Here is a 19,297-nt window from a genome sequence, read left to right as displayed (position 1 = left end):
TTAAATTCTGCCTCTAATATGATTATATAAAAAGTTTAACTTTCAATTTTTTCTTCATGAGGAGACAATTTCCCCTACTGTTATCAGAATTATCTTTTTTCCACAAATTTCTAAACCAAGAAAGTATTTTGCTAAAAGTAGAGGTCTAGGAGTACAAATACATACATAGATTTTGTTTTAAAATATTTTGAGAGAACTAAGTGTGTTTGATTGAAGTCTTCATCTCTGTAAGGGCTTGCCTTGTTGGGTGATTTTTACTTGAGGATCTCTATGAATATCGAGATCACAAAAATGGCTCCTGGAAATCATGTAGCAAGCAACTGACATTTCCAGTCATATCCATAATTCAGAATAATCCTCATAATATCAACACAGATGTTTCTCTTTTTCATTAACCATAATATCTTCAAATTTGATACTGAAACACCAAATAAATGTCAGCTCCTCTTTGTTGTTGATAAAGAGAACATTGGATTCTGAGGCGGTACTCAAATTCATATATTACAACCCTGTTTATTGTTTCAACAGAGGAATTCTGAGCACAAAGTGTGTGGGAAGAATATTTATCTTATTTTTACAGATCAGAAAGCTGATGCATAGAGATTAAATTATATTTATGAGGTCAATGAAAATATCAACAGAACTGTGATGAGCCAAATCTGCATTCCACAAAAAGTCTAAAAATAAATTATATTTCTAAGTGATATGTAACTAGCATTTTAAAACATTGTATAAAGTATTCTTATAGTCATGCCTTTCATTTCAGCTTTAATTTAGGCTATCTATATTTTATTAGATTCACAGGAAATTACCAGCACAAGTTTGCCAAATGATATTAGAACATAAAGTCCAAACATATATATATATATATATATGTATATATATATATATATGACTTTTATGTATATGATTTTTATATGTATTTCTTTTTTATTTATTGTATATATGTATTTCCTTTTTAATTTACAGGGTGTATATCTATGAAATGCACAGGATCATATGTGCTAAATAAACCTAAAAGTACCAAATTTGCCTTTAGATAGGGACAAAACTGAAGAAATACAAAATCTCACATTTTTTAGCTTTATTGTAACAGCTATTTTCTAGCCGTTTTAATAATGCTACTAATTATCATGGATGCAAATTTCAGAGTCGCTGTATTTCTTTTGGGATGTTTTGTGTCTTTCTTGTACAAATGTAGATTCTTAAGATTCCACAGAAGCTTGATTTGTCCTGCTGGACCCTCATGTCATTAATCCCCACCTCTTACAGAATTTAAGTACAACTGTTAGGTATGTTTTGGTGAAAGCAAATAGCAGTCTCTCCCCATTAGCATCTGCAAAACTAAGAAAAAGGCTCCTGATTAGGCATATGAGCATGGTCCGATAATAATCTTGAAAATTCTCCCTGAAATTTCACATTTGAATTAAATTTAAGAAATTAACACAGCAGCTCTCTCACCACAAGCATGTACGCACACACACATACACACACACAGAGGAGAGATTGAGAAATAAGCAAATAAACGAAAAATAAGGATTTTTGCAGACCCTTCTCAGATGGATGCCTCAGAGACTAGAGTCCAACTGCCATTTCTCCAGTTGCACACGATGTGTTGTATGTGAAAACAATCATACATAAACAGGAATTTGAGCCCGACAACACTTTTTACTTTCTCTTCCACTCTCCTCCCTTCTCAACATCCTTTTACTTCCTAATCTGCCAAGTCAAATGGTAAGTCAGGAGCAACAGCCTACAATTAGCTTTTTTCAATTAAAATGTAGAGTTCAAAGTTGACTCCAGAGTGAGTAATTGCTTTTGAAAACCACAACCAGCAGGCAGCTGCCAGATTATTACAACAGTTTATTTAACCTCAAAACATCTGATCAATTTTATTATCTCAGCATAAGGGAGATATCCTGGAGAGTAGGATTTACAATATACTACTCATCCTAGCTGTCGGAGAGAATATAAAAATTATTCAACACTATAAATACCCTTGTGCCATCACCTTGCTGAGAAAACAAATTCAAATCACACTTTCTCCATTGAAAGTCAATAGAAATGAAGAAACTGAGTGCAAATCTTCGTGACATCACTGGGGTGGGAGTGTGGGGAAGGGGGCCAGGAACAATCCACAAAATTACAAGGTTTAAAAACATTCAAACATCCGGCTCATGATGTTTGCAGTTTTTATTCATCCAGAAAGAAGACACAGAGAGGGCTGCCAACTTCACCAAAACAAAGACTATCACGTTTCCAGGATCCTGATTTGGCTGCCTCCACACCGCCGAACTTATTTGGAAATCTGCTCTGAGGCTCCAGAGAGATGAAGGGAAATGAAATGTTCATATTACACAAATGGGCTGAACAGCCCTCAGAGCTCCCGCCTTGTTCAGCAGAACCAGGGCACACAATGTAACCCTTCTTGCCCCCACGGAATGGCCTTGGGATTCCTCCCACTTCTTCCTGACACTCCTACCAGGACTTCCCTACAGATCTTTGCATTCCATCTCCCCCACTGCTCCTTCAAGTCCAAGGGAACCTTCCACATGAAATAGGTCGGGTTGATTATTTCACCCTTTACAAAGAGGCAATATTTGGTAAGAATATAGACCCTTCAGCAATTGTCCCGGATTTCACTGTCAGCTCTACCATTCACTAATAGAATAATCTTGAGCAAATTATTTCTCCGTTGCTCAATTTTCTCATCTATAACCTCATGGCTTTGTTGTGAAGATTGAACAGTTCTGTGTTGAGTGGTTAGAACCAGGTGTGGCACATTGGAACTGCTATGAGAATTTTAGCTGTTTGTTTTTAGCATTCACTCAGGATATAGTCTTTAGTTCCCTTTGGCTCTGAACCTCAACTGTTGGACAGTTCTATCTGCCTCAGGCCCAGTTCCCAGCTCTTGGAACATCTCATCATTTAGCCTGGAAGAAGAGTTCAAACAGCTAGCTACCTGGGCTATTTTTGTATCTTGACTTTGGGATTATAACAAAGCTTTAAAACGATCATCTATCTCTCATCTTTCTACCAATTTAACCACCTTGAACAATCCCAGATAGACCGAAAATACAGATAACCCTCAACTGTAGTCATCTCCAAAATATACCATCATTCACAGCCACAGAGGGGAGTTAGGTAAGAATTACCGTCACTGCATCTGAGGAATGTGAGTATTGCATTTTTCCTGTTGATTTCTGCAACTGTTCACTTAAAAGAAAAACAAAATTCAAAGATCAACTTAGAAGTTCATGGGGAATAAACCACTGATTTCTATAATAAGACACATCAGTATCCCAAAAAAGCATGAAGACATTGTTAAAAATGCTTATTCTGTTTTAGTTTCTGATTGTATTTGGTTTATTCTCCAGTCCCATTTCGCTCTTCTTTCTAGAACCATGTTAACATATTGGATATCCTTGAATTCCTAGGGCTTCTGGTTTAATACACAATGTTTTGTGTATATTTTAATGTAAAGTGCATTCATTTAGGACCTCGTAATCATTAAAGGAGAGGTTATTGATTTAAAAAGATTTTGATTCATTCTATTACATGAAGCATTCATTAGTGTTCTTACAATATATTCGTGTTGTTTTATATACAATAATTTGTTGCTTTTAATTACTATAGAGTACTCCAGAGTGTGTCGTCATAAGAATTTTACTAACCACCTGATGCCTGCCATTTAATTAAAAAAAAATTAATATCGTGTTGTTAATCTCATATTTGATCAACCTGATCTAAAGTCACAGTGATTCTGGTAATTCACAGGGAATTTTTCCTCCAATCTTTTACATAAAAGTTTCCACCTGAATTAGTAAGACAAATGATTCTTTCACTTTCTAGTGAAGATACACTTAAAGAAAAAGCACTTTTTATTTTGAAATCTAACTGTTGGGACCCAACATGCTTTGTTGATAAAAGTAAATACTGTTCAGAGACACAGAACGATATAAAACATAGACAAACTTTGTGGGAAAAGGCCATGAATAAAATGTAATTAATAAGGCAGCCATTTTTGAGCCATCTATAGCATTTAAATTATAAAAAGATAGGAAATGCACAAGATTTCAAAAACGTTCAAATTCCTACATTGCAGGACTTTGCTATAATGTGATACTAGAAACAATTTAAATGTCTATCAGGAAACTGGAGTCTAAATAAAATATGGAATTCTATGGAACTGTAAAAAATGAAGTAATTCTGTAAGCACTGACACAGAAACATCTTAAAAATACATTGTTAGTGAAAAAAAGGGTCACAGAAAAGGGTTTTTTTTTTTTTTTAATATGACTCCTTTTTTGTAAGAAAAGGGAACACACATGTATAATAATGTGTACATATGCAGAAGAGCATGTGCTAGAACGTATCTGGGAAGATACAAACTGCACAGAAAGATAGCAAAACCTTAGAGACAGAGAAAAAAAGTACCTTTTAACTTTTGTCCTTCAGTACCATTTACATATGTTTGATTGTTTACGACATACATTAATTCCATACTAGCCTTTTCTAAACATAAATAAAAGTAAATAAAAGTGACTTGTGAAGAAGGTTGGAGACTGATTTTATTTACAAATGAAGTAATGAAGGAGTCCACCCAGAGACAGAATCACTGAGGCAGGCAGAAGCAAATTTAAGAAAGGAACAAAAGAGCAGATCAAGAGATTAAGAAGTCACCTTTGCCCCAAATAACTTATTAAAAGGCAATATAAAGTCAAAATAACTTAGCTATTTCCACACTGACGCATCATTTGCAAAGTGGTGGTATTTTTTTTTTTTATTGCAATGGAAAAGAAACATTTTTTAATTCAGTCTAAATAAAGTAATAATTTTCAGTGAACTGAGAGGTTAGGGGAAAATTCTTTTTTGACTACTGATGCTGACAGGAAGGTAACTGATAAAGAAAATCAGTTGAACATGTTTTTCAAATAGTTAACATCCTAAGAAATTAACGTCTTGCATTAAAAGATATTTTAAATAATATACATGTGCTTTTTTTCCTTTGATAAGAATGATGTAAATTCCAGTTTAAAATATATTTAAGCAATAAAAAGCTAATATCATCTTAGTTTTTGAGAAATAATTTACCTTTAACTTTTAAAATCATGTTTTAATGTTCAGTGCTTCAAAACAGATTATAAATTATTTTGATTTTTTCTCCAAATATTCAAAAATTAAAAGTTCAAAACAGAACTTGGCAACTTATGTCAAAATTTAAACTGTATTTCAAATTACTTACAAGAACTTGGAAAAATGTAAGAAATTTTAACAGAAATATGAGAAAATAAGAGGTAAATGTAGAATCATCCATATGGGAATGAGTGAGTAGTACTTTTTATCCTTGAGCAATTTCCATTTTTAATTTTCCTAAGACAGGAAGATGTTTTTTAAGAATTCAACATTTGAGTTTTTAACTGTATAATCAAACCAGTTCTCCAGTGGAAAAGTTTATCTTAAATGTCTAGGAAAGAGCTCATAGAAAGCGGTAGCAGGCTTACAGGTAAACACTGGAATCATATCCATGGCAAATAAAAAAGGCAACAACAAACGTAGCAAAATTTGGTGATACATACTCAGTATAGAACCAAGATGTTTTATGGTGATAGGCAATGTAATTGTGTGGATTCTCTGTCCACACAATGATTTTAAATTCTGAACTTTTCATGTATATAGTGAAAATACTAATGTTCTATTAGTGTATACTACACTAAATTTTCTTAGGACAAAATGTCTTTGCTTATCAGAATATTCCTTAAGATTTCAATGAGAAAAATATTAAGAGAGTATGAAGTAAATTCTAGGAATTTGAACTTCAATCTTGCTTTTCTACTGCTTACCAGAAACAAGGCAACTGAAAGGAAGTATTTATGATGTTATACTCCCTCTAGTGGGCATTTTTTAAATAGAAAGTTCAGCACCCTCCCTGCACACGGCAATACACTGTGAGCTCCAGGATTCTCATGATCCTGAATGGGGAGGGTCTTTGCAGATTGTCTAGTCAACAGCTCCTGGGAAGCAGGAACTGCTTCGTGTCGGTTCTGTTTCACCCCCTCAAGAAAGCTACTATTTCTATTTTAGAGGAACTACTGTCAGCAAGTTACGTTTGAGTCCAAATTCCAGTCTTTGTAACAAGGGGTTAACAAGAGGTCTTTTTGGACCTCTTGAAGAAACTGGGAAAAGTATACCCTCTTTTCCATTTTTCCCATCTTCAAGTATATTTAGAAAGTGGCTCACTGTCACAGAAGATACTAAACAAGGGCAAAACAGTAGTGTTAAGAAGTCATTTAAAAAATATGTCGTCTCAGGCAGGAGTAACAAAGTAAGAATGCCCTATTAATAATCTGTAAAATCACAACCTTAACAGGGTTATTTTACTTGCCACTATATAATACTGTTGCCCGTAATACTCCAAACTGAGTATTATACCCAAGACCAAATAGTTTATGAGGACAAATATGTCCAATAAATTTTTAAGTTTTTAAAAAATATTCCTTTCACTTTATATGAAACTACAAGATTAATTTCTATTAGGTGGAAAAGCTAGTGCGCCTTATTATTTTTATTAATCCACAGTAGTAGAGGGGGTGTGTGTAGAACCTAAAAGACCTCGAGGGACTTATAGTCCAAAGGGAGAGTAAAAATGTCTGTGGGAAATAACAGGATTTAGTCACACAGTAAAGGAACTTAAGCCATACCTATCCTACATTTACAAATTCAATTCCCCAGTTTCAAAGATTTCACATGGAAATTCCCACCATTATGTTGTACGCCCCTTGAGCAGGAAAATCCCCCTGCCCCTTTGCCCCTCTGAGCTGACACAGAACCTACAACTGAATAAATGCTTACGTCAGGCTTTCTGTTGATGAAAATGTATCCCCAGGTTCAATCCTTGGGGTCACCAATAGGTTCTAATTCCCATTTATACCACATTATAGATTAACCTGCTTTTCAGGGAATCTGCTGCTCATGGAACTGTTTTAGGAAACTAGGTGTCAGGACTAAGTTAGGAATTCCCTGAGTTTGCACCTATGGGTTAACAAGGCATACAAAATAGAAAGCCACAGAATGTATGCATCCAAATTAGGTAATCAGTGCAAAGGTCAAAGATATGGGAATACAAAAGCCTCAGGATGAAAGCATCAAAAATGGGGTTAACAGGATTAGGTATTCAGAGCAGAAACGCTCCCCCGCCAACTTAGTACAATAGCAGAAAGCTGCTTTTACAGGAAGCAAGGACCAAAATAGGTAAACAGAGGTGTAAAGGAAGCAGGGAGAAGGTGCCCAGAGCAAATTAGCAAAAGAAAGGTGCCTTGTTGACCCTGAGGTAGCCTGCTCTGTCTTTCTTATTCCCTAGGCCAGTTTAGGTTAACAGAGGTGGGGCTCATGTCTGTTGTAAAGAACCTTCTGCCCAGGGCCAGGATTTTGTTTTGTACTGACCCAAACCCCTAACACCGCATATCTTCAAAACACCCTTTTCCCCACTGACAGGAGTTAACGTGTTCATTGTCTCTTTGTGCCCGCCCTCAGGCCTGCAAGCCTTCTGCTCCATAATAAAAAGGATCCTTACTTGAGGCTGTAGTCTCCTCCCGGACATTAGCCTCTTTTGCATTTTAATCCTGCGTTCTCTTTTGCTGGACAAGAGAGAACTCCAGACTCAGAGTCTATGACAACTAGGGAGAACAATGAGAATTAGGGCAGGTCTTAGGGTGTGTCATGGTGGGGAAAACCTTCGCAGGCAGGTTGTTACATGACTTACATAATTGCAAGGGTGAGGGAGCAGGTGAGGCAGAGGAGAGGTGCTGGGATATGGACAACTAGATGGTAGGGAACGACTTGGTAGACTGGATATTGTGGGCACACACTGATGTTTGTACAACCACACAAGGGCACCGAGTAACCTAAGGCAATGTTTTGAAAGGGCTGGCCTACGCAGGCCACTCCATCTCGTTCTGTGTCCTTCACCTTGACCACACCTCCTCCCCTTGAGTAACCCCCTCCCTCACCTGCCTAACAGGACTCGGACCCTTCCCCAGCCAATCGGCTGAGGCCACAGCCATTACCTCACCAACTGCCCCTAGGCCCCAATAAAACCTTTGTCCTTTTGAAACTTGCTCTCTCTCCCCAGCATCTCACTGCTGCGTCAGTGCAGGTAGGGGACTGAGCTCGAGCTAGCTCGAATAAAGGCTCTTTTGCTTTTACATCGGACTCGGCTCCCTGGCGGTCTTTGGGGATCACGAATTCGGGGCATAACAGTTTCTCCAAGTATGGCCTGGGATATCCACTACAACATCCACCTGCAGTTTTTACAAACACAATTTCCAAGATGAAATCCAAGACCTATTCAGTATGAACTCTAGGAATGTTGCCTGATAAACAATATATTTAACAAGATCACTGCTGATTTCTGTACAGATACTCAAAGGTAAGAATCTTAGCACCAGGGATTTTAAAAACCTCTACACAGGTCCTTACATAAGGATGAATATGCAAGGAATGGGAATGGGGACAAGTAGGCTCTCAAATATCAACTACTATGGGGAAAATCATACATAAACCTTTACAAATCCCTTAGAAATTGCCATTTGCAGACAAACTTGCTCTCTCAATGAGATTTCCCTGCTATGTGGCAAGAGAATTTATTTTTTTGACTAAGCACTAGATTACAAAATTGTCTAACATTTGAATACCATACTGAAAACATTTATCTTTAAAATCTAGAACTACCTTGGGCTTGCAGAAATTGTACCCGGAATCCCTGGGCAAAACAGAGACTAGCTGGGATATATTGGATAAATCAGAGAAAGTGCCAATAAAATGAAAAGACAGATTTATTGATTAGTTCATTTACTCATATTGGGCAGCAACTCTATATTCGGTGTTATGCTTAATGACAGGAATATCAAGATCGTGAGTGAAATTAGTGTGATCCTAAGTAATGCAAGTTTGTTGTACTTCCAGAAAATACACTATGAAAAGTTATAAAGCTAAGGTGAGCAACCTCTTAACAGATATTTTATCTGTGAATTGATACTGTAATACGTATTAAGAATTCTAATTACGGGGCGCCTGGGTGGCGCAATCGGTTAAGCGTCCGACTTCAGCCAGGTCACGATCTCGCGGTCCGGGAGTTCGAGCCCCGCGTCAGGCTCTGGGCTGATGGCTCAGAGCCTGGAGCCTGTTTCCGATTCTCTGTCTCCCTCTCTCTCTGCCCCTCCCCCGTTCATGCTCTGTCTCTCTCTGTCCCAAAAATAAATAAACGTTGAAAAAAAAATTAAAAAAAAAAAAAAAGAATTCTAATTACGTGAAAGAAAACCATGGGGACAACTAAGTGGAGATAAAGAGAGGAGTTTTCATCATTCACAGGTGATAAAGAAGGAAGTAAGCCTATTGTTCTATAGAAGTGATTTATTTATTTTAAGGTGTCATGGCTTTCTGGCCTATTTAGTTGATGTTATTAGTTATTTAAATGTTTTATAGTTATCACCCACTTTCTTGTAAATCTGGCATATGATTCTAAGAAGTGGTCTACTACGAGGACTACTTGCATGAATATTGGGTCTGGGGGCTTGACTGTCTTCTATGTTCCTTGATTACATGTAAATGCATCACTGCCCGAAATATACTTGGCAGCCAATGTATCCATCAATAATATCATATAAGCCACAAAATGTTCTTACTGTGCCATACTACCGTGGAAAAAAATATAAACCATCGCTGTTTTAGTGCACTGTAAAATGTCAGCAGTTCTCTGGTTTAAAGGCAATAGAAAAAATTTAAAAAAAGTTCCTAACAAACATCATGCATCTCAGGAGAAACAGTGACAGAGTGGCCAGAGTGATCATAATTAAAAACACATTCTCTATTCTCAAGGAAGTCAGCTGCAGGAGCATTCAGAGAGCTACACGAATTTATGTTTTTATTTTCTAAGCACTATTTCAATCATAAACCCCAAAGAGTATTGATACAAATTTCCTTTTTGCTCTAAGTGCATTTTCAAATGAGAGAGAACATTCTGCAATTGATTTACATAGAAATACTTCATGTGTGCTTAAATCCATTTCTATTGACAGACTCTCAGTATTCTGATGTCTAAGCTTTCACATTGAATTCCTAATTCTGCACGCAAGAGCAACTACACTTCCCTCTCAACCCTTTCCATTTACTTTCCCCAAAATCTGTGTGCCATGAACTTGAATCAAAGAGTCCCTCGTGTCTATAGCACTACTTGGCTGTGGCCTTTCCAACATTAGATAAACTAAACCGTGGCCAAATCACCAGTATTATTTTGAGAATTTGTCCATATGTCATTTTTAAATTGAAGTAATCTATGAACAGACGATGGGACTCTTGGGGAAAATAAAAAGAAAGTTTATCTTTTGATACCTTCTACCTATTGCTAGTTCTTTTTTACCATATGTCTCCTACCTGCAAAGTCCCATTGCCCTGCCACACTGGAGTAACATAAGTCTTTAATCAAACCTTCTCTCTGTGCTACATAGGGGTAGGAATGGCTTAGAACAGTGATTCTCGAGACAAGGTAGGGAAGAGGAGAACAAGAGATGGTAAGAATTTTGCGTTGTTCTAAAAATTATGAGTTAAAAAAAATAATAAAATAAAAATAAAAGTCATGACTACCTTTGAAAATATTTTCTTTTCATAACAAAAATTTCAGAGAGCAAACTTCAGCCAAAATTTCTTTGCTGGTATATTAGTTTCTCATTGTTGCTGTCATAAATTACCACGAACTTGGTGCGTTAAAATGACACAAATTTATTACCCTCCAGTCCTGTAGGCCTGAATTCCAACATGAATCTCCAAGAGCTTAAATGAAGGTGTTAGAGGGCTATGTTTCTCGAGGCTCAAGGGGCCAATCTGTTTCATTGCCTTAATCTAGCTTCTAAAGGACATCTGCCTGCCTTGTTCTGTGGCTCCTCCTTCCCTAAGAAGAACACTTCAGGGGCGCCTGGGTGGCGCAGTCGGTTAAGCGTCCGACTTCAGCCAGGTCACGATCTCGCGGTCCGTGAGTTCGAGCCCCGCGTCGGGCTCTGGGCTGATGGCTCAGAGCCTGGAGCCTGTTTCCGATTCTGTGTCTCCCTCTCTCTCTGCCCCTCGCCCGTTAATGCTCTGTCTCTCTATGTCCCAAAAATAAATAAACGTTGAAAAAAAAAATTTTTAAGAAGAACACTTCAGTAGCCAGCAGTGTTGTATCATGATTATTGGGCCCATCCATTTCATGTAGTGTAACATATTTAAAGTCGACTTTAAATAAAAACCTTTAAAAACCTTAATTTCATCTTCAATCCTAATTTTCTTCTGCCATGTGACATAATGCATACATGAGTTATATGGTTTACAATGTAAACATCTTTGGTGACCATTGGTTTTCTGGCCACAACTAGTGAGGATGGTTGTAACATGGTAATTATTAACCACAGAAGAGGTGCTCCCTTTAAAGGGAGATGCAAAATGAAAATCAAAAAAGTGGTGGGGCATCAAGTATTTAACATCCTCAGAGGGGGACCAGGTTTGGAAGGCTGGGCAACTGGCTTAGTAATAAAAATAACTGTTCAGGACATGATTTGATTGGGTGGAAAAGGTACATATATTTATGTGGGACCTTAGATTTTAGCCTTAAATCTTCAACAGAGGACTCGTGTGCCTTTGTCAAAGCCACTCTGTCTGGAGTCCAGTTTCCTTTGTGAAATAAACATTTGGATCTGAGGGGGCCTAAAACAACTAAAATAATCTCAATATGAAAATAAATAATATAGCTTTGGATACTTCCCAGCCCAGGAGTTTGTGCTTTAAAGAAAATGAAACCTTTAAAATTTGTGTCAGCTAGTCACTAGGCAAAGTACTTCTTTTTTTCAAATCTTGTACATATGAAGCACACCTATTCCACTGCTGAGGCTATGTGTTAAATCTGAGAGAAAGCAATTCTTTACTTTCATATGAATTGCTTCCTTCATGGTTTTGATATTTACTGACCCACCTTTCTTTCTTTATTTTCTCCTTCGACTAGACTATAAATTTCTCAGAGAAGCATCACAGAAGAACAACAATGGTCACAAATACTATACCTATAGAAGCCAGCCAATAATGATGAGGATACAGAGTATGAGCATGAAGGAGTAGTGGCCTTATGGAAAATTAGAACATGTACCCCAACTAAAAAAGAGTAACTGTTGCTCACATTGAGTTTACTTGCCTTGCAAAAAATAAATAAATTAATTAATTAAAAAGTCCCTTATTGTTAGATAGCTACATTTTTATAATGACATTTTCCAACTTTCAAACATGGGTAACTCTTTTAAATTTTAATACAAATATGAAAAAAAAAAAAACCCATACCCATGGGTTAAATCCAGCCAGAGGGCTTCCAGCTCATAAACTCTGGAGAATTTTCTAGTCCTTATAAAGCTAAATACTACCCAACGTCACTCAATATATGAGGTATACATAATAATGCTCTCTCATGCTTGTGAGAGAGAACACAGTTGTGTACTGAGTAAAGGGTTGAGCTATTCCAGCATGAAAATATGACTTAATATCTTCAAACACTTCTCCATGTTGTTTGTATGATATCATATGAACTATAAGAGTCTTTATATCAAAGCATAAATCAAGTCCTTTGAAAGAACAATATGAGACATGGTTGGGAGAAAAGGTTTGGTCTGTGACTTTCACAATAAAATCACTATGGTCAATTCCGAGAGCCTGAGCATCATAAAACATTTAAAATCATACAGTGCTAAATGCCCTGTTTTAAATGTCAGTGTCAGGAAAATAAGTAACAAGAGCATTTCACAACTTTTGTGACAGAGGAAAGACTGCAACACACACACACACATGCACACACTACTGTATGTATGTATGCATGCATGCATATATAGAGATAGAAAGATGTATATTGAATTTGTTATTACTAATGAAATGATCGGTGTACATTGAGTTCAAAACAATAGCAAATTCTACCACCAGGTGGAGCTTGGCTTCCATTAAAGCAGCAGGTATATGAAAGGATTTCAAGAGCTTGTTTGAATTATTCGTATACCTTCAGAAAAGAGTGAAGTAAAAAGTAAACTTCAAAGGAGACTGGGCTTTAAAAGCCTGTTACAAATGCCAGGTATCGAGGACTTTAAGCATTTTTCATGAGAGTGCACAACTGATCAGGTGTTCAGGGGCCACTCATAAATGATTTTGACAACTGACTTCCTTCCTGCTCTTTTCCTTTTCCTTGTATGAAAATGTTGTTAAATTCCTCAACATTGAAGCACTCTCTTTTAAAAATCATAGACACCACCATAATAGGACCTAAGAAGAAAAATTATAAAAAGAAATAGCTTATATTATGCAAAAGCTGGACTGTTTATTTTACACACCAGAACATGTATTCTCCATTAGGTGAAATTAAATTTCAGCACATAGAGTATCTAATGCGGCACCTGAAATAGCTGGTAATAAAAGTTACTTCTGCCATAGTTGCAAATGAAATGACCATTCCATGATTAATCCCTAGCAAGTCAGTGTTCTACATGTCTATGAAATGCTCATTGCATATTCAAAGCAATGATATCTAGGGTCTGTAGAGCAGCCAATTATAAATTGAGATATGGTGTTTGTCCTCAAACTGAGGAGAAAAAAAAATGCTATACAAATAAGCATACCTGACTCGGCATGTGAATCGTCATGAATTCGCACTTGTAAGTACCATAAGAATGGAGAGGTCAGGGAAGGTATGCTAACAGAACAGAAACAGGAATTAATCTGGTAGGAAGAATGGGGATCGAATCAACAGTGGACAGGTGACATGTTTCTGATAAGAGCAAGAGTCGAAGTGCACAGCCGGCGTGAGCTCAGGAAGGCAAGATGTCTAATTCCACTGCAGGTACGTTTTGGCCTAAAGGATAGAACCAGACAGGAAATAGACAGGTGGACTAAGATGATGGGTCCTAGTGAAAGACAAATGGTGGATTTACTTGCTAGAAAAAGTAGGTAGAGCGTTACTGAGGATGGTGGGTCAGTAATTCAGAATGAGGACAGCATCATCTATGTGGCTTATTGAAGGGAAAGAAAATCTGGGAGGCTTACTCAGTATTAAGTATGTCTGCCTGCCGAACTTCTTTATACCTGCAACCAACATTTACTAGTCTAATTTCAAAGAAAAGAGAGACGTATAAAACGTGTCCTCTATTTTTAAGTTGTCTAGTGTTAAAATACTGTAAGTTTTGTAGTGGTGGGTCAGTACTACATAAGTATAGATGCAGAAGAGTGATTCAAATGTGTATAAAAAGATCTAAGGATAGAGCATGCCAGGCAGTAAGAGTGCGTTCAAAGGTGCAAGGCAAAAGAACAGTGTGATCAGGAAATGGTAAGTGGTTTCCTGCCATGTGTGGCATATAAGGCACGAGTAGCTTATAGCGATGAGGACACAAGCCAAAAGGACAACAGAGATAAAAGAGAGAGCCTAGATTTGATGGATAATTCAAAGAAAGATATGCAAGTTGCATAAGGAACAACTGTGGGATAAGGTGATACCAAAGGACCCAAACCTCCCAAAGAGTAATGTTCCTGAGGAGGACAAGAGAACTTCAGGTTTTTGTTTTTGTTTCAAGTTTAACTAAATAATAATAAGTCCAAGGATAAAAGTGTTTTTCAGTAAGCAGTTGGCGGTTCACGTGATATCCGTTGGGTGTGGGAGGGGTTTGCGAGACATCAGAAAAATGCGCTGCAAAGCGTGGCATTCGTCATCGGCATCCCTCATTTAATGCTTAATATACGGTAGCCAGGATTACTTGAGTAATTCGTGTGTCTTTTGCTCTGTGTACTTTTTCCTCATACTTACACTTACAGATAGTAGCCTGGCTTTATGGTTCCTTACTGCGGGGATTTCGGAAAGGGGAAAAGCAGGAAGAACCTAAAATTACTGGTGCAGCTGGTTCTGGTGTAAAAGTCAAACTCCATTAGAATTACTAATGATCCTTGGGTAAGGGGAAGAGAGGAAGGACCTTCGAGGCCAGAAGAGAAAAAGAGAGATCTGGAGATGGAGAAGGGGGTGATGACCCTGTGAGAACAGTGAGGACTAACCGCTGAGGATGAGAGGGACAGTTATGATGCTCTGATGCTTGACACCCAGGGTCTTCCAACATCTATGAGAGAAGAGCCTGAACGATGCCTGAGGTTGACTTCTAGCCTAACCCCCGAGGACTGGGGCTTGAAATCACAGAGAAACTGATTTTTTAAAAATAGGTTTTGTAGACACATGAATTTATGAATTGAAGATTCTAACACGTTACATAGGCTCCGATGGATTCCTAGATATCACTTCATCTATGTATTCCATCTCTCTTGCTAAACAAGACTGTACATTTCTCAAGGGTTTATATCCCAGCAGATAAAGGCTTAATTAAAGGGTGTTGATACTGTTGAGAGTCTGAAATTAAATTTCATGCCTGAAAGAGACCTTACTTTACAGGTTACTGTTACATTTAATAAAAACTGAAATTAGCCAGATAGGTAAAACTTTCATGCTTAGCCTCAAGGAGATTACATCTTCAAAGTGGACAGAGATGTACAAAAAGAACATTTCAATAAAATATGTAATCAGAAAGTGAAGGTATCCACCGGTGCTACACGAATACTGGCAAAGGAGGATGTGCTGCCTTATGTGAAAGCCCAGGGAAAGAATTTAGTAAGAGCCTAAGTGAAATCATCAAGACTAGGGCCACAATAAGACAGAGAAGCCTCTACCTCAAATGCTTGAATTTCTCTCCTCTGAACCCGTCAATACCTAATGATACCACTTATTTCACTTTTACTGTATCACTTTCCATAGTCATAATTTTCATTTGTTTTTCTCACTTTTCCAGGAAAAAAAAAAAAACATTTCAAGGAGACTAGGAATCCTGCCTTTCATCTCTTTATACAATTTCCACAGCACCTAGAGGTCTTGAACATAAGAGACACTCAATAATTAAGGGACCAGCATTTGGTCTGCTCTGGCGTTCTCACTTTACTGACCAGGAAATACACCTCTGTTGTTAACGACTACCTCTGACAGCTGGCCTGAAGCCCACAAAGTAATGAGGATAGAAACAAAAACTTAAACCCGACTGATCAAGTAGACTCTCAAAAGCTGCACTGATAACCACATTTATCCTTTGTCATTTCTTATTCTAACTTATAACATTTCTTACTGATAACTTTTAGACCCTATTGATGACAAGAAGCATAGGGGGAATTAAAAAAAATACAGGATTTGGGAACTGGCAGTGCCACTTATGAGTTGTGTGATCTTAGGAACATCACGTGTTCTCTGTGAGCCTCAGGCTTTTCTATAAAGTACGGATAACTGAGTTCTCATAAAAGTTATATCAGATATGTAAAAATTATTAGAAGACTAAAATGTGACTCAATGGTAATTATAACTGAATAACTGTCTCTAAGATCCTCTTCTACTATAATAAAGATCACAGCAATTTTAAAAAGAAAAAAAAAAGCAGAGTCTTTATTTTACATACTTTACCCTTCATTTGTGTTACTTTGTAAAACTGTCTAATTTATTCAAGTCTCGTAAAATATTTCTCCCAGTTAGATACGGTATTTGGGGGAAGAAAAGACCATTTTCTTAGTGTTGCAAGTTAACCATGGCTAACACTAAAAAATCCAGACTTTAGGAAATCTGACATTCACACTCCTTTATGTTGAACTTGTTGGACACATTGAGCATTTCTCTTGAAGAGAAGGGATGATAGTGCTATCACCCACTCTGAAGAGGGTCTCATCGGAAGATAAGACATAAATCAGTCCTTCAAATGAAGATGTAGCTGAGGGAAGGCACGGCTTGCTCTCTGGTCTAGGAATAACTGGGACCAGACACCCAGGAATCGAGTGTTTCTGATAGTGAGCCAGTGGAGACAGGCCCGATGTGACTGGCAAAACCTACCTTGGCTTCTCGCTGGTAGCAGCACATATCCCTGCAGCAACAGAGAGATGATGCAATGTTAGGGAGCATCCAGCCTCTACCTCCTAGAATTGCTCCCTGGTTAAGCTCTCTGAGTGAGCTGGAAGAGCATCCAAGACTGATACCCTGGATACAAGGACAGTCCCTCCTCTGGGGCTACAGGAGGACACACAGGAACAGTTAAGACTAGAACCAGCAGGACCCAGAGTGGTTTTCTCATGACCATCATTAGGAGAAGTTACAACATGGCAACACAATGAAAAGAGTAAGAGAAACTGAGGGACTTGTTCTAGAGCATTCATGAAATTGTAGGGAGTATGACTTTGAGTCAGTGTAGCCACTGGCAGAAACCATATGAGTTCATGTTTTAATAACATGGGTTTAAAAAACAATAATGTAAAATCATTTTACATCAGGGGCTAGTGAGGTCTCTATTACTAAAGCTATACAATTACTTAAAAATTGTGAAGCTGCTTTGCCAATCAGTATTGTTAATTATGCATAATTACTATATACAAATTTGTATTTGTTATATATGAGTAGGTACAATATATTTTCTCTATTTTCCCAATTTATTTAAGATAAACTTTGCTAAATCAGTGAGAGCTAATATGCTAATCTCTAGTTCTTCTTATATGTGCAGAGGTCAAGCTCATGCTGCAATTGTTTGAGAATAATTCTTTCAAAAAAATGTTGACATGAAAAAATATATCCATTTTTTTCTTTGTCTACCTTCTCTCCCTACATGCACATGCGCGCGCGCACACACACACACACACACACACACACAGAGAGAGAGAGAGAGAGAGAGAGAGAGAGAGAGAGAGATGAAATTTCAAGATGAAATTAATAGAGATATCCTAATGGTGATAAACCTTTTCAAAGTTTAAGAGGAATTAAACTTAGGGTAATCTTTCTTAAGGGGAAGTTTCACATTTAGGTTTTAATTCTAAGTGAAAGGAACTAGAGAGACCACAATTTTCAATTCATATGCTAGAGAGACAGTTGGAAGAAGAGTATATATATCAAAAAAATACCAGTGGAAAAACCCCCAGTCTACCAAAGTGTCATTTACCGTAGTCACAGATTTATGCAGATGTGTAGAGGGTGATTCATTATCAAGGGTAAAGATAAATAATTTACATATCCTATATATTTGGTGGGCCAAAATAATTTAAAGCAGTGGCTTCAGAGTTGAAAGTTTGTCTGATAGTAAACAACTAAAAGTTAGTTAAATAAAAATGAAATTCAATTTAGGCAACATATATAAGTTTGGGGAAAAATAGTGTCATGTATAACTGCACAATTAAACCAGATCTTTTAATATCCAGTAAGATTCTCGAACTAAAGCCAAGGATATTTGGTCTATAGTTGTTTCGCCCTGCTATCTTATCAAAGCATATTACACTTATCTTAAATTCCTGATTCATGGTAAAATTTATGGATATTCCCACTGGGATCCTCAAAATTCTTAATTTGTTTACACATTTTGGCTTCTTTCCAGATTTTATGTGAACAGTCACTGATCCAAGAAACAAACAGGCGGAAATGTCTTTGAATAGCATTCTTTTACTATCAGGTCATACATACCTCCATTCAGTAAAACAGGCAACGAAATTCCTGAACTGGGCAGTTCAATAATACATTTTTAAAACTCAAGAGAATGATCTTCCATTCAAACAAGAAAAGAAAAAAGGAACTATGAACTTAACAGGGTCTTAAAAACACACACAGGATGGAAGAGAAATTCCTTCAAACTATTGAAAAAGTTAGTAACATGCAGATTTTATCATCTATTTCCTTCTCCTCAAAGGGATGTTTTGTTATCCACTTAGACTGAAGAGCTTGCTTTCAACCAAATTAAGGGCTCAGATGCAAAGAATAAGAAGGGGGGTGGGGGAGAAAGCAAAACCTCACATACCAACAAACCAACCAATTTCAATAGCGCATTTTATAATGAGGTAGAACAAAGAACAAAATGGATAGCTCCAGAATGGCAAACCTCCAGAAACCTCATTCAGTTAATCTTCTAGATGCTTTGCCAAACCTTATCCAAATAACCCAATTATTATAGTCTACAGACTAGTGGAAATTCTTACAAAATTGGCTTCCTTCTGGAATCTCAAATCATGTCTCCACTCGGGTCAGAAAGATCACTAAGAGTGCCTTGTTGAAGTTTTTGCCCCTGGGCTCAACTGCAATTTTGCAAAATGAAAAGTGAGGGAATGCCTCCAGGTAAAATTCTGGATGCAGGTTTAGATTTTGTTAAAACCTTAAGTACAGAACAGCCCCCTCCTAGTTGTAATCTAATTCCCCGAAAAACTGTCC

The sequence above is a fragment of the Herpailurus yagouaroundi genome, unplaced genomic scaffold (genome assembly GCF_014898765.1).
Source record: "Herpailurus yagouaroundi ecotype Mexico unplaced genomic scaffold, PumYag 100, whole genome shotgun sequence".
In the NCBI taxonomy this organism is placed as follows: domain Eukaryota; kingdom Metazoa; phylum Chordata; class Mammalia; order Carnivora; family Felidae; genus Herpailurus; species Herpailurus yagouaroundi.
This window is presented reverse-complemented; position numbering follows the sequence as displayed.